The sequence below is a fragment of the Schistocerca nitens genome, chromosome 3 (genome assembly GCF_023898315.1).
Source record: "Schistocerca nitens isolate TAMUIC-IGC-003100 chromosome 3, iqSchNite1.1, whole genome shotgun sequence".
NCBI lineage: Eukaryota > Metazoa > Arthropoda > Insecta > Orthoptera > Acrididae > Schistocerca > Schistocerca nitens.
In genome coordinates, this window is record NC_064616.1 from 437,787,925 (window position 1) to 437,805,482 (window position 17,558).

A 17,558-nucleotide genomic window follows, 5' to 3' on the forward strand; every position below is an offset into this window, starting at 1 on the left:
CGTTTACTTTTAGCTCAGAAGACACTTCGTTTTCTATTTGTAGGATGGCTTGAAGCCTTCGGAAATAAAGCAGCATATTGAACAACTAATTAAATATAGTAAACATATGGAGCTTATCATTATTGTCACACCACACGTCACTCATAGGGTGTCTGACTAATGTAGCCGCTCGTTGATGGAAATGTATACGAATTAAAGTAAATTCTTACTATCATGTCATTGCCTCAGCGTGTATACTGAGAAACAGGAAAAATACAATAAGCCATGACATGGAGAAAAATAATTTTCTATGAAATTTGTAATTCAGGTAGGAATTAGATCTATACATAAGCTCATTGGCGTTTGCTGTCTGTTACTTTGGTAGCTTTTAACGTTCTTTCCATAATTAGATGAGGAGGGACCTTGTGCTAAAGTGGAATGTGATAAGGTTGATGAAATGACCACATTTGTTATTTAGGCTGTAACTTTACATTAATGCAATTATTGTTGGTTTTTGTCTTAAGCTCTCTGCAAATTACAAACTATGTTCCACTCAACACGTCTAACTGTTATTTATAAAGCAACTTTTATTATCATTCTGAAAATATGACATACGTAATATATCTCTACAAGCTGATATTAATAGATTACGAAGAATATTTCGTTATAAAATTGACGTACAATTTACTTACAGTGTTGTTTAGTTCGAATTTACATGTTCTGAAGTCCACTGCTTCTTCCTTCATTGTTAGTGGAGGGTAAAGTCGAAACAAACCTGGTTGGACATCAATATTTGTCTTTTATGATTCCACTTTTTCTTGCGCAGCATCTGTGTTGTTTCCATTTTACCTAACGTTTGTACACTTCACAAGAGAAACAATAATTTAGTTTAATGTGTTTCGTACTGTGCACAGTGATTATGTCCATTAATTTTTAACAAATATTCAGGGATTTTAGCAGTGATGGACAATATCCAGGGATATATGATCGTTAGAAACAAAAACGTCAAGTAAACATGAGCTCTAAGATCCATAAGTTAAGAGCTATTAGTAATTCTTCATCTTTTATGCTATGAAGCAAATTTCTTCCACTGCAAGCTCTTTGCTTTCCGTATTTTATAAGTAGTGGCATGGATCTAATCAAGAAAAAAACGTCCAGTAAACATGTGCTCTAAAATGCATATGTTAAAAGGCATTAGAAGACCTGTGCTTCAAAGTAGCGAAGATGTAATCATATCTCTTAAGGTATGCATTTCAGAGCACATATTTACTGCTTTTTTTGGCTTGCTCCATACTACATTTCACAAGATATGGAAAGCAAAGAACTTGCAGTAGAAGAGATTTGTTTCACAGAAGATCAAGATTTGCTCATAGCTCTTGAGGTGTACGTTTTAGAGCCAACGTTTACTTGACTTTTTTGATTCGAATGATCATTGCTGTCGTATCAGAAACACCTGTATACAGGATGTCCCAAGAGGAATGGTCAATATTCAGACACATTGCAGGAAACAACATCCGAAACAAAATGTCTGGTAAACACAGAATAAAAAAATGCCTACCTTAAGAGCTATGTGCACTTCTTCAGCTTCGTTACTGCCAAACAAATATTTTCAACCTCAAGGTATTTGTTTTCCATTTTTTGAGAGGTAATAATATGGATCGACACAACAAAAAAATCCATTAAACATGGGCTCCAAAGTCCATACGTCAACAGCTATGAGCAGTGCTTGATTTGTAAGAAAAGGAGGTTCTGGTACTGTGTTCTTCCGGAGAGGTGGGGGGGGGGGAGAAGGTTTTTTTTTTTTTAATTTACACCTCTTAAAATTTTATATTAACAGTTGCTGTTGTTGTCTTCAGTCCTGAGACTGGTTTGATGCAGCTCTCCGGGGTACTCTATCCTGTGCAAGCTTCGTCACCTCCCAGTACTTACTGCAACCTACATCCTTCTGAATCTGCTTAGTGTATTCATCTCTTGGTTTCCCTCTACGATTTTTACCCGCCACGCTGCCCTCCAATGCTAAATTTGTGATCCCTTGATGCCTCAGATAATGTTCTACCAACCGGTCCCTTCTTCTTGTCAAGTTGTGCCACAAACTCCTCTTCTCCCCAATTCCTTACAATACCTCCTCATTAGTTATGTAATCTACCCATCTAATCTTCAGCATTCTTCTGTAGCACCACATTTCGAAAGCTTCTATTCTCTTCTTCTCCAAACTGTTTATCGTCCATGTTTCACTTCTATACATGGCTACACTCCACACAATTACTTTCAGAAACGACTTCGTGACACTTAAATCTATATTCGATGTTAACAAATTTCTCTTCTTCAGAAACGCTTTCCTTGCCATTGCCAGTCTACATTTTATATCCTCCCAACTTCGACCATCATCAGTTATTTTGCTCCCCAAATAGCAAAACTCCTTTACAACTTTAAGTGTCTCATCCCCTAATCTAATTCCCTCAGCATCACCCGACTTAATTCGACTACATTCCATTATCCTCGTTTTGCTTTTGTTGATGTTCATCTTATATCCGCCTTTCAAGACACTGTCCATTCCGTTAAACTGCTCTTCCAAGTCCTTTGCTGTCTCTGACAGAATTACAATGTCATCGGCGAACCTCAAAGTTTTTATTTCTTCTACATGTATTTTAATACCTACTCCGAATTCTTCTTTTGTATCCTTTACTGCTTGCTCAATATACAGATTGAAGAACATCAGGGAGAGGCTACAACCCTGTCTCACTCCCTTCCCAACCACTGCTCCCCTTTCATGTCCCTCGACTCTTATAACTGCCATCTGGTTTCTGTACAAATTGTAAATGGCCTTTCGCTCCCTGTATTTTACCCCTGCCACCTTCAGAATTTGAAAGAGAGTATTCCAGTTAACGTTGTCAAAAGCTTTCTCTAAGTCTACAAATGCTAGAAACGTAGGTTTGCCTTTCCTTAATCTTTCTTCTAAGATAAGTCGTAGAGTCAGTATTGCCTCACGTGTTCCAATATTTCTACGGAATCCAAACTGATCTTCCCCGAGGTCGGCTTCTACCTTTCTTTCCATTCGTCTATAAAGAATTCATGTTAGTATTTTGCAGCTGTGACTTATTAAACTGATAGTTCGGTTATTTTCACATGTGTCAACACCTGCTTTCTTTGGGATTGGAATTATTATATTCTTCTTGAAGTCTGTGGGTATTTCGCCTGTCTCATACATCTTGCTCACCAGATGGTAGAGTTTTGTCATGACTGGCTCTCCCAAGGCCATCAGTAGTTCTAATGGAATGTTGTCTACTCCCGGGGCCTTGTTTCGACTCAGGTCTTTCAGTGCTCTGTCAAACTCTTCACGTAGTATCTTATCTCCCATTTCATCTTCATCTACATCCTCTTCCATTTCCATAATACTGTCCTCAAGTACATCGCCCTTGTATAAACCCTCTATATACTCCTTCCACCTTTCTGCCTTCCCTTCTTTGCTTAGAACTGGGTTGCCATCTGAGCTCTTGATATTCATACAAGTGGTTCTCTTCTCTCCAAAGGTCTCTTTAATTTTCCTGTAGGCAGTATCTATCTTACCCCTAGTGAGACAAGCCTCTACATCCTTACATTTGTCCTCTAGCCATCCATGCTTAGCCATTTTGCACTTTCTGTCGATCTCATTTTTGAGACGTTTGTATTCCCTTTTGCCTGCTTCATTTAATGCATTTTTATATTTTCTCCTTTCATCAATTAAATTCAATATTTCTTCTGTTACCCAAGGATCTCTATTAGCCCTCGTCTTTTTACCTACTTGATCCTCTGCTGCCTTCACTACTTCATCCCTCAGAGCTACCCATTCTTCTTCTACTGTATTTCTTTCCCACATTCCTGTCAATTGTTCCCTTATGCTCTCCCTGAAACTCTCTACAACCTCTGGTTCTTTCAGTTTATCCAGGTCCCATCTCCTTAAATTCCCACCTTTTTGCAGTTTCTTCAGTTTCAATCTGCAGTTCATAACCAATAGATTGTGGTCAGAATCCACATCTGCCCCTGGAAATGTCTTACAATTTAAAACCTGGTTCCTAAATCTCTGTCTTACCATTATATAATCTATCTGATACCTATTAGTATCTCCAGGATTCTTCCAGGTATACAACCTTCTTTTATGATTCTTGAACCAAGTGTTAGCTATGATTAAGTTATGCTCTGTGCAAAATTCTACAAGGCGGCTTCCTCTTTCATTTCTTCCCCCCAATCCATATTCACCTACTATGTTTCCTTCTCTCCCTTTTCCTACTGACGAATTCCAGTCACCCATGACTATTAAATTTTCGTCTCCCTTCACTGCCTGAATAATTTCTTTTATCTCGTCATACATTTCATCAATTTCTTCATCATCTGCAGAGCTAGTTGGCATATAAACTTGTACTACTGTAGTAGGCATGGGCTTTGTGTCTATCTTGGCCACAATAATGCGTTCACTATGCTGTTTGTAGTAGCTAACCCGCACTCCTATTTTTTTATTCATTATTAAACCTACTCCTGCATTACCCCTATTTGATTTTGTATTTATAACCCTGTAATCACCTGACCAAAAGTCTTGTTCCTCCTGCCACCGAACTTCACTAATTCCCACTATATCTAACTTTAACCTATCCATTTCCCTTTTTAAATTTTCTAACCTACCTGCCCGATTAAGGGATCTGACATTCCACGCTCCGATCCGTAGAATGCCAGTTTTCTTTCTCCTGATAACGACGTCCTCTTGAGTAGTCCCCGCCCGGAGATCCGAATGGGGGACTATTTTACCTCCGGAATATTTTACCCAAGAGGACGCCATCATCATTTAATCATACAGTAAAGCTGCATGTCCTCGGGAAAAATTACGGCTGTAGTTTCCCCTTGCTTTCAGCCGTTCGCAGTACCAGCACAGCAAGGCCGTTTAGGTTAATGTTACAAGGCCAGATCAGTCAATCATCCAGACTGTTGCCCCTGCAACTACTGAAAAGGCTGCTGCCCCTCTTCAGGAACCACATGTTTGTCTGGCCTCTCAACAGATACCCCTCCGTTGTGGTTGCACCTACGGTACGGCCATCTGTATCGCTGAGGCACGCAAGCCTCCCCACCAACGGCAAGGTCCATGGTTCATGGGGGAAGCAGTAACATGTATTTAGAAGAAACAAATGCATAGCACAGTTGATGATCCTAAAAAGTTCTGAAATCTGTCTATCAATCAATTATGTCTCATTCTGTCTGTTGTCCATATTTTAGCCACTAACAGGGAAATTACATGAGTATTAGTAACTGTTTAAAGTATTTAGTAACATCTGTGGCGTTTATGTTCACTGTTCATTAATGGAAAGCTTACATTGCCTCAGTAAAGATATTTCTTTGTTCTTCCGCTGCATTTTTTCACACAGGAAATCTCAACTTACACCGATTCTTCTGATTATAGTGAAACAGGAGCACTTCAGTTAATTCTGTAAGCCTGTTAGTGTTCTTCAAACTTTAAAAGAGTTTTTTTATATACTTACATTTCGCAACTATGACTAATCAGAATTGTTATTTATTACAATCTTCACGTAACACAGTATGTGCAGCTTTGGGAGGAAATATTTTGCGTTTATGTTTCAGCAGTTATTCAAATGTATAAGACCCAGTCAAGGCAATAGCTAAGGCTACTTTTATTTCTTAATATTTTGCTATTATTACTCTAACAAATATAAGATCTACTTAGAATGCCAGCAGAATTAACTGTGAAATTTAGGTTGGCCAAAATGTAATGAATTAGGAATTCCCTGAAGGTATCTGAAATCTGGTTAAGCATTCTGCCTGAAGTACTATCAACATTTTCACATAAGTATCAATTAAAGTCTCTGTTGCAGTCCATCGTTAGAGCCCTATAAATCTGAACGACTATATACAAGAAAAGCAGTTGTGAGAGTTTGAAGGACCGGACTATTTTCTAATAAGAAAGCAGTAATTCTGAATTCATTTTACAATAAGTGAGGGAAATATCAGTTTCCTAATTTTCATATATTTTTTGAAATATTTCTTGTGTGATGACCTTAAAGAATCATGTAAAGCATGAAACTTCTTCATAACCACAGTGATCATATTTGATTTACATACTTTTAACAAATCTGTTTCAAGTAATTTCGTTTTAGTGTTTTCCAGGTATTTCAGTGGTTTTTAATAAATAACAAACTTATTTTGTTAACACAAATTAAGTTACAATTAATAAAATGTTCCATGCTGTTATACTGTGTCGAATGAATTTAACTCTAAAACCCACCGTTTAGTCCCTATCTGGGGAGGACGTTTTCAAGGGGGATCGTAGCTTTGTTGAACGTCCGGTTCACACCCAAGCTCGCTACTGACTACAGCAGTTTTGTCATGACTGGCTCTCCCAAGGCCATCAGTAGTTCTAATGGAATGTTGTCTACTCCCGGGGCCTTGTTTCGACTCAGGTCTTTCAGTGCTCTGTCAAACTCTTTACGCAGTATCGTATCTCCCATTTCATCTTCATCTTCATCTACATCCTCGTCCATTTCCATAATACTCTCCTCAAGTACATCACCCTTGTATAGACCCTCTATATACTCCTTCCACCTTTCTGCATTTCCTTCTTTGCTTACAATTGGGTTTCCATCTGAGCTCTTGATATTCATACAAGTGGTTCTCTTTTCTCCAAAGGTCTCTTTAATTTTCCTGTAGGCAGTATCTATCTTATGCCTAGTGAGATAAGCCTCTACAGCCTTACATTTGTCCTCTATCCATCCCTGCTTAGCCATTTTGCACTTCCTGTCGTTATAATTTTTGAGACGTTTGTATTCCTTTTTGCCTGCTTCATTTACTGCATTTTTATATTTTCTCCTTTCATCAATTAAATTCAATATTTGTTCTGTTACCCAAGGATTTCTACTAGCCCTTGTCTTTTTACCTACTTGAACCTCTGCTACCTTCACTACTTCATCCCTCAGAGCTACCCATTCTTCTTCTACTGTATTTCTTTCCCCCATTCGTGACAATTGTTCCCTTATGCTCTCCCTGAAACTCTGTACAACCTCTGTTTCTTTTAGTTTATCCAGGTCCAATCTCCTTAAATTCCCACCTTTTTGCAGTTTCTTCAGTTTTAATCTACAGCTCATAACCAATAAATTGTGGTCACAGTCCACATCTGCCGCTGGAAATGTGATACAATTTAAAATATGGTTCCTAAATCTCTGTCTTACCATTATATACTCTATCTAATACCTTCTAGTATCTCCAGGATTCTTCCATGTATACAACCTTCTTTCATGATTTTAGCTACTTCTGTGTATTTTGAAAGTGCGGAAACAACATTTTTACCGGTAAAGAAATAAAGTTCTACCGTACTACATCTAAAAACATGAGATTTCGATTTTTTTTTGTCAGAGGTACCGGTATGGGGTGCCGGTTAGTACCGTCACAAATTAAATAGTAGCTGTGACTAATAGTTCATTTTCGCTACAGAGAAAAAGCTATTTCATTAAACAAGTGCTCATAGCTCTCAATTTATGCGTTTTATATCCCATGTTTACCAGACAATTTTTTCTGGTTTTTGTCCATAATAATTTTCCCAAAATATGGAAACGAAATAGATTTCAGTGGAAGAGATTTGTTTTACAGGATCGAAGGTGACAAGAATATCACCAGGAATGTCCCAGGGAAATGTGTTAGGACCGCTATTATTCTCTGTATTCGTAAATGATCTGACGGCCAGGATGAGCAGCAGTCTGCGGCTGTTTCCTGATGCTTCTATGGTGTCCGGGAAGATTTCCTCGTTGAGTAAGTGTAGGGCGACAAAAAATTTCGAATTGGTGTAATGAATGGCAGCTAGCTCCTAATTTAGAAAAACGTAAGTTAATGCAGATTAGTAGGAAAAACAAAAACTTAATATGCGAATACAGCTTTAGTAGTGCGCTGCTTGACGCAGTCATATGTATTAAATATCTAGACATAACGCTGCAGTGCAAATATGTTATGGAACGAACATGTAAGGATTGAAGTGGGTAAGGCGAATGCTCGGCTTCAATTTATTGGGAGAATTTTAGGAAAGGCTGGTTCATCCGTAAAGGGCAGTTTCTCGAGTATTTGGGATCCCAAAGAGATCAGATTAAAGTAAGACATCGAAGCAGTTTAGAAGTGGGCTGCTAGATTTTTGGCCAGTTGGTTAGATCAATACAGAACTATTACAGCGGTGCAGTACGAACTCACATGGGAATTCCTGAAGGCAAGGTTACGTATTTGTTGAGGAACAATATTGAAAAAGTAATTTCAATCCGATTTCTGAACGATTTTAATGGCGACAAGGAACATATCGCGTATGGACCACGAACACAAGAGAATTAAGGGCTTCTACGGGGGCTTATAGATAGTCGTTTTTCCCTCGCTCTGATTTCGACTGGAAATGAAAGGAAATGTGTAGTATGGTATGACTTACTCCCAGCCACGCAATTCACGGTGGCTTGCAAAGTATATATGTTGTCTAGATGTAGATCAGTAATCATAACATCGAACTAGTGTTGAACAATTATCGTTAAAACGTTTCAGGTTATTCGTCTTGCAACATTTCTTTCTTAACTTTTTTTGGTTTGGTTTTGGTTAAAAAAATTGTTCAAATGGCTCTGAGCGCTATGGGACTTAACATCTGAGGTCATCACTCCCCTAGAACTTAGAACTACTTAAACCTAAGCAACCTAAGGACAACACACACATCCATACTCGAGGCAGGATTCGAACCTGCGACCGTAGCAGTCGCGCGGTTCCGGACTGAAGCGCCTAGAACCGCTCGGCCACCGCGGGCGGTGTTCGTTTTTTTTTTTTTTTGTTTTTTTTAAAGGCGTTTGGACTTTGATGGAGAAAACTCTTGTAATATGGCCATTGGAGAAATATTACGTAAACATGAGATTACGCGAATTATCTCTTCCATAAAGGCCTACATTTTTACAGGACTTCGGTGTCACTGACTATTGGTATGAAGTGATATCAGTGGGAAACCATTGTGAGAATGGAGTAGAAGAATGAAGCAGCAGGTCTTGCAGTATATTAATACAACTACCTAAATTAGTACTTCTATGAAAACTGCATGAAGTTAAAGTTAAAAAGTGAAAAAAATTAACCTGGGTGACCTCTAAACAGCACAGAAAAAATGGTCGCTCCGAGAAGTATACCTTCCACGAATATCGTGTGCCATCGTGAGGTGCAATATCCATAAGTGTATTATGTGAAACGAGACGGTGTGGTTACAAGTAAAGGTTCATTTTATCAACAAAGCAAGACGTTACTCAGTGCAAGAATGTGTTTCAACAAGAGCTTCACATACAGTAACTCATCAATCGAAATCTTAAATTAGTTCTCGCAGTCTCTCTCCCAGATTCTAAAAAATAGCATTCCCCTTTCTATGTCTCCTATCAGGTTCACTGTAACTGAAAGCAAAGTTACAGCTTCTCAGTGGCTAATATGCTTTCTGTGTTGCAGTAAGATCACTGGTACATCATTAATCTTCAAGTTGAATGTAAAAAGTAGGTGTTAATTAGAGCTAAACAGTCGGTGTGTGTATAAAATAATCTTCAAGCACTTCTCATTGTCACTTTCTGTAATTTCTAGTTCTGCATCTGAGGTAGTTGAAGAACGACAATAATAATAATCGTCATCATTTCCCATCGACGCGCAAGTCGCCGAAGTGGCGTCAAATCGAAAGACTTGCACCAGGCGAGCGGTCTACCAGACGGGAGGACCTCGTCACACGCCATTATTACTATCGCAATAAACTTAGATGCACAGATGAATATTACATGAAAAATGATGAAAACCGTCAGGAAAAGAAACCATACAGATAGTGTTCAGTAGTAGTCATGAAACATTAACAACACTTCTTAAAGGTACCAAAATTTTGAAAATTATTTAATTTGCAATAAAATGATAAATAACTGCAAACATCGACCATTTTAATTACAAGTGGAAGACAAAACATAAAATATGATGTCCCTCCATCATCAAGTGATGTTTAATGATCCTATATAGAGAAGATCCAAAGAAAAGCGGCGCGTTTCGTCACAGGGTTATTTCGTAAGCGTGATAGCGTTACGGAGATGTTTAGCAAACTCAAGTGGCCGACTCTGCAAGAGAGGCGCTCTGCATCGCGGTGTAGCTTGCTGTCCAGGTTTCGAGAGGGTGCGTTTCTGGATGAGGTATCGAATATATTGCTTCCCCCTACTTATACCTCCCGAGGAGATCACGAATGTAAAATAAGAGAGATTCTAGCGCGCACGGAGGCTTTCCGGCAGTCGTTCTTCTCGCGAACCTTACGCGACTGGAACAGCAAAGGGAGGTAATGACAGTGGCACGTAAAGTGCCCCCCGCCACACACCGTTTGGTGGCTTGCGGAGTATAAATGTAGATATATATTAGCATATGATTATGTGACATTTTTGGGAATGCTAACATTTATGCTAAAATTGTTCAGAAGATCACGAAAGGAGAATGCATTACTATTTTTTTCACTCGTTAATCTTAGTTTAATGAAATTGGTATAGAGATAAAAATTTCCATTAGTGAGGGAACTAAAATGAAGAAATTTAACATAAATCTCTAAATTAATAGACATTAGCATAAATATTGTGGAAAAATATTCCTGTCAATAGAATAATATATTGCACGAAGTTCTGAACTTTTCTGAAGAAAGATTGTCCACTTTGAACAACAGGAATTGATAGTAGTGTAGTAGCAGACTCACTTACTATAAATGATTATCATACACTGAATTAAACTGAATATATTAAATTGACAGCAGCTATTTTCCTATTAGATAAACGTGACAAACTACCCTTTGATGTTTTACGTAATTTTTAGGTGCCAGATTTACTCATTCTTCCACGATTATCAGATGCAGGTACCATTCCATATTGCAAAAATGCATTTCAATTTGTGCATTGGAAGAAGAACAGACTAAGCTTATTATCTATTCTTTTCCTTTTTTGGTACCTTTTTGACTAAAATACAGTCTGGTTCCCTTATTCCAAAGAATGTAAATTATTCTCAGTTGACGATTCCCTCTACAACAGTAAATATACACTGAACAGAAGTCTTGTGAAAAATATCTTCTGTTCTATGATACTGTCGCAACATTCAGAAGAAGTATTAATGATTTGATAAACAATTAAAATAATGTAAAAGTTATGCAAAATGTGACTCTTCAGAAAAGTGTCTGTGTATGAAAGCGTTTCGAATGTTTATAAGAAAATATGAATGTGAACGTAATAGACTGAAATGTTTTTTAGACATGAAAATAGACTTATGTTTAAATTTAGCTATGTGGCACAAATAAGTAACAAAAATGGGTGATCGTGTACAATCACTTTCAGCAAAATCTTAGAAAAGGTAAAAAAATTTCTCTCTAAAATACAACATGATAATGTTCATATTGCAAAAAGTTTTATATAAGGAGTGAGATAGGAGTCTCTCATTCCATAAGAAAGAAAAATTCAGCCCTCAGAAATCCTTAAAAGAAGAAAGCTATACTAGCATTCTAATACACGAAATATGTATCTATACAAATAAATTAAGAAGTTAATGGCATATGCAACTAAAACATAAGGCTGAATACTAGGTAATAGACAGAAAATTGATAATCAGGAAAAAATTATTCGTAAAAGACATTAATGAAACAACTCAACTGTCTGGGATCGACAAATATAATAACACTTTACGGATACTAGATATCTTCCCAGAAAAGACAGTCCCTTGTATGGAGTTACATTAACATAGTTTGTGTAAAGTGTGAAGTTCAACTGCCGGAAATGTCACATTTAATAAAGCGTTCCGGGCTATTATCCTGTGGTCGAATGGATTTCGTTTTAAGACCCGACGTTTCGTCTCCATCTGAGGAAGACATTTTCAAGGAGGAGCGTAGCTTTGTTGAACGTTCGGTTCACACCCTCGCTCGCTTCTGACTACAGCAGAATTCCGCTTCCGCGGGCTTCCGCGCAGGGGCGTGACGTCACATGTTTTGAATACGTGAGCGCAATAGACCTCTGTCGACTGTCGTCGTCGGCATTTGCTGTCAGCCCATGGTGCAACACGTGCACTTCTTCTTCAGCACCGGAATCCAAATGTCATTCAACTTCACGCCTCCACTTTCCTACTGAAATTCCTGGAGTGCTTTACAATCTCTATGGCCTCTCTGTATAAACTTTTATTGTGTCCACTTACGGCTGCCAGTAACTGAGTCTTATCAAAATGGATGTCCTGGTCTAATGGTTATAAGACATGTTCCGAAACAGCTGATCTGTCAGTCTCCCCTCTTCTGCAATTGCCCTTGTGTTCTTCGAATCGTTTTTTGACAGTTCTTTTTATAGTACCACCTACAGCTCCCCACAACTACATGGAATTGTATAAATTCCAGTTTTTCTCAGGGGATTGCGAGCATTGTTGGCCGATTTTCCGTATCTTCCGTGTAGGTGTGTAGATTACCGCGATGTTCCACTTTTTCGGGATTTTTGCCTACATGGTCAGTCAAGTCCTTAATGAATGGCAGGAGAACTTTCGATTTCTCCAGCGCTTGAGCATTGATAAAATTGCTACGCGGTGGTCTTTACGCTATATTGCCTCACGTCCACGTATTTCAAATGGAACGAAGAGTTGTATGATCAGACGGATGGTGTCGCAATTGGGAGCCCCTTAAGCTCGGTTATTGCGAACTTGTTTATGGAAAATTTCGACAAGCAGGCATTGGAAACTGCGAACAAGAGACTGAATGTGCCGTTCCGTTACGTGGATGACCGTTTGTTCTGTGGTGGCATGGCAGGGAGGAACTGGATCCTTTTCACTATCATCTGAACGGAGTCAGCCCGAAGATTCAGTTTACCGAGGAGGAAGAGACAGGGAGAAGATTACATTTTCTTGACGTAGGAGTTTTTAAGAAAAAAAGATGGTAGCTTGGGTCACACGGTTTACCGAAGAACCACGCACATTGACCATTACCTACACCGGTCTCCAAACCATCACCCACAACAAAAGCGAGATATCTTAAAAACGTTGGCGGTTAGAGCAATGAAAATATACGAACCAGAGCTACTTGACGCAGAATTCAACCATCTCACCAATGCATTGCTCAAGAAATGTTATTCGTTCACTAAGGTGAAAAGATCGTTAAGACCAAATCGTAGCGACGCTCAGGAGCTGATGAAATCGAAAGATTTCCTGTCATTTATTAAGGACGTGACTGACCGCACAGGAAAAGTCGTGAAAAAGTGGAACATCGCGGTAATATACACTCCTACAAGTAAGATACAAGATCACCGCTCGCCAACCGCTGAAAAAATCTGGAATTTATAGGACTCCATGTAGTTGTGGGGAGTTGTATGTGGGTACTGCAAAAATAACTGTCAAAAAACGACTCGAAGAGCACAAAGGCAACTGCAGGAGAGGGGAGATTGACAAATCAGCTGTTGCGAAACATGTCTTACAGTCAGGAGACCAGCACATTCATTTTGATTGGACTCAAGTACTGGCCGCTACGAGCGGGCATCACGAATGCTATACAGAGAGGCCACAGAGACTGCAAAATACTCCAGGAATTTCAGTAGGAAAGAAGAGAGCGTGAAAATGAATGACATTTGGATTCCGGTGCTAAAGGAGAAGTGCAACAGTGTTCCACAATGGGGTGACAGCAAAAGCAGATGACGTTAGTGGACAACGGCCAAATGCGCTTTCGTATTCGAATTATGTGACATCACGCCGCTACGTGGAAGCCCGCGGAAGCGGAATTCTGCTGTAGTCAGTAGCGAGCTTGGGTGTGAACCGGACGTTCAACAAAGCTACGATCCCCCTTGAAAACGTCCTCCCCAGATAGGGACTAAACGGTGGGTTTTAGAGTTAAATTCATTCGACACAGTATAACAGCATGGAACATTTTATTAATTGTAACTTAATTTGTGTTAACAAAATAAGTTTGTTATTTATTAAAAACCACTGAAATACCTGGAAAACACTAAAACGAAATTACTTGAAACAGATTTGTTAAAAGTATGTAAATCAAATATGATCACTGTGGTTATGAAGAAGTTTCATGCTTTACATGATTCTTTAAGGTCATCACACAAGAAATATTTCAAAAAATATATGAAAATTAGGAAACTGATATTTCCCTCACTTATTGTAAAATGAATTCAGAATTACTGCTTTCTTATTAGAAAATAGTCCGGTCCTTCAAACTCTCACAACTGCTTTTCTTGTATATAGTCGTTCAGATTTATAGGGCTCTAACGATGGACTGCAACAGAGACTTTAATTGATACTTATGTGAAAATGTTGATAGTACTTCAGGCAGAATGCTTAACCAGATTTCAGATACCTTCAGGGAATTCCTAATTCATTACATTTTGGCCAACCTAAATTTCACAGTTAATTCTGCTGGCATTCTAAGTAGATCTTATATTTGTTAGAGTAATAATAGCAAAATATTAAGAAATAAAAGTAGCCTTAGCTATTGCCTTGACTGGGTCTTATACATTTGAATAACTGCTGAAACATAAACGCAAAATATTTCCTCCCAAAGCTGCACATACTGTGTTACGTGAAGATTGTAATAAATAACAATTCTGATTAGTCATAGTTGCGAAATGTAAGTATATAAAAAAACTCTTTTAAAGTTTGAAGAACACTAACAGGCTTACAGAATTAACTGAAGTGCTCCTGTTTCACTATAATCAGAAGAATCGGTGTAAGTTGAGATTTCCTGTGTGAAAAAATGCAGCGGAAGAACAAAGAAATATCTTTACTGAGGCAATGTAAGCTTTCCATTAATGAACAGTGAACATAAACGCCACAGATGTTACTAAATACTTTAAACAGTTACTAATACTCATGTAATTTCCCTGTTAGTGGCTAAAATATGGACAACAGACAGAATGAGACATAATTGATTGATAGACAGATTTCAGAACTTTTTAGGATCATCAACTGTGCTATGCATTTGTTTCTTCTAAATACATGTTACTGCTTCCCCCATGAACCATGGACCTTGCCGTTGGTGGGGAGGCTTGCGTGCCTCAGCGATACAGATGGCCGTACCGTAGGTGCAACCACAACGGAGGGGTATCTGTTGAGAGGCCAGACAAACATGTGGTTCCTGAAGAGGGGCAGCAGCCTTTTCAGTAGTTGCAGGGGCAACAGTCTGGATGATTGACTGATCTGGCCTTGTAACATTAACCTAAACGGCCTTGCTGTGCTGGTACTGCGAACGGCTGAAAGCAAGGGGAAACTACAGCCGTAATTTTTCCCGAGGACATGCAGCTTTACTGTATGATTAAATGATGATGGCGTCCTCTTGGGTAAAATATTCCGGAGGTAAAATAGTCCCCCATTCGGATCTCCGGGCGGGGACTACTCAAGAGGACGTCGTTATCAGGAGAAAGAAAACTGGCATTCTACGGATCGGAGCGTGGAATGTCAGATCCCTTAATCGGGCAGGTAGGTTAGAAAATTTAAAAAGGGAAATGGATAGGTTAAAGTTAGATATAGTGGGAATTAGTGAAGTTCGGTGGCAGGAGGAACAAGACTTTTGGTCAGGTGATTACAGGGTTATAAATACAAAATCAAATAGGGGTAATGCAGGAGTAGGTTTAATAATGAATAAAAAAATAGGAGTGCGGGTTAGCTACTACAAACAGCATAGTGAACGCATTATTGTGGCCAAGATAGACACAAAGCCCATGCCTACTACAGTAGTACAAGTTTATATGCCAACTAGCTCTGCAGATGATGAAGAAATTGATGAAATGTATGACGAGATAAAAGAAATTATTCAGGCAGTGAAGGGAGACGAAAATTTAATAGTCATGGGTGACTGGAATTCGTCAGTAGGAAAAGGGAGAGAAGGAAACATAGTAGGTGAATATGGATTGGGGGGAAGAAATGAAAGAGGAAGCCGCCTTGTAGAATTTTGCACAGAGCATAACTTAATCATAGCTAACACTTGGTTCAAGAATCATAAAAGAAGGTTGTATACCTGGAAGAATCCTGGAGATACTAATAGGTATCAGATAGATTATATAATGGTAAGACAGAGATTTAGGAACCAGGTTTTAAATTGTAAGACATTTCCAGGGGCAGATGTGGATTCTGACCACAATCTATTGGTTATGAACTGCAGATTGAAACTGAAGAAACTGCAAAAAGGTGGGAATTTAAGGAGATGGGACCTGGATAAACTGAAAGAACCAGAGGTTGTAGAGAGTTTCAGGGAGAGCATAAGGGAACAATTGACAGGAATGTGGGAAAGAAATACAGTAGAAGAAGAATGGGTAGCTCTGAGGGATGAAGTAGTGAAGGCAGCAGAGGATCAAGTAGGTAAAAAGACGAGGGCTAATAGAAATCCTTGGGCAACAGAAGAAATATTGAATTTAATTGATGAAAGGAGAAAATATAAAAATGCATTAAATGAAGCAGGCAAAAGGGAATACAAACGTCTCAAAAATGAGATCGACAGAAAGTGCAAAATGGCTAAGCATGGATGGCTAGAGGACAAATGTAAGGATGTAGAGGCTTGTCTCACTAGGGGTAAGATAGATACTGCCTACAGGAAAATTAAAGAGACCTTTGGAGAGAAGAGAACCACTTGTATGAATATCAAGAGCTCAGATGGCAACCCAGTTCTAAGCAAAGAAGGGAAGGCAGAAAGGTGGAAGGAGTATATAGAGGGTTTATACAAGGGCGATGTACTTGAGGACAGTATTATGGAAATGGAAGAGGATGTAGATGAAGATGAAATGGGAGATAAGATACTGCGTGAAGAGTTTGACAGAGCACTGAAAGACCTGAGTCGAAACAAGGCCCCGGGAGTAGACAACATTCCATTAGAACTACTGATGGCCTTGGGAGAGCCAGTCATGACAAAACTCTACCATCTGGTGAGCAAGATGTATGAGACAGGCGAAATACCCACAGACTTCAAGAAAAATATAATAATTCCAATCCCAAAGAAAGCAGGTGTTGACACATGTGAAAATTACCGAACTATCAGTTTAATAAATCACAGCTGCAAAATACTAACGCGAATTCTTTACAGACGAATGGAAAAACTGGTAGAAGCCGACCTCGGGGAAGATCAGTTTGGATTCCGTAGAAATGTTGGAACACGTGAGGCAATACTAACCTTACGACTTATCTTAGAAGAAAGATTAAGAAAAGGCAAACGTACGTTTCTAGCATTTGTAGACTTAGAGAAAGCTTTTGACAACGTTAACTGGAATACTCTCTTTCAAATTCTGAAGGTGGCAGGGGTAAAATACAGGGAGCGAAAGGCTATTTACAATTTGTACAGAAACCAGATGGCAGTTATAAGAGTCGAGGGGTATGAAAGGGAAGCAGTGGTTGGGAAAGGAGTGAGACAGGGTTGTAGCCTCTCCCCGATGTTATTCAATCTGTATATTGAGCAAGCAGTAAAGGAAACAAAAGAAAAATTCGGAGTAGGTATTAAAATTCATGGAGAAGGAGTAAAAACTTCGAGGTTCGCCGATGACATTGTAATTCTGTCAGAGACAGCAAAGGACTTGGAAGAGCAGTTTAACGGAATGGACAGT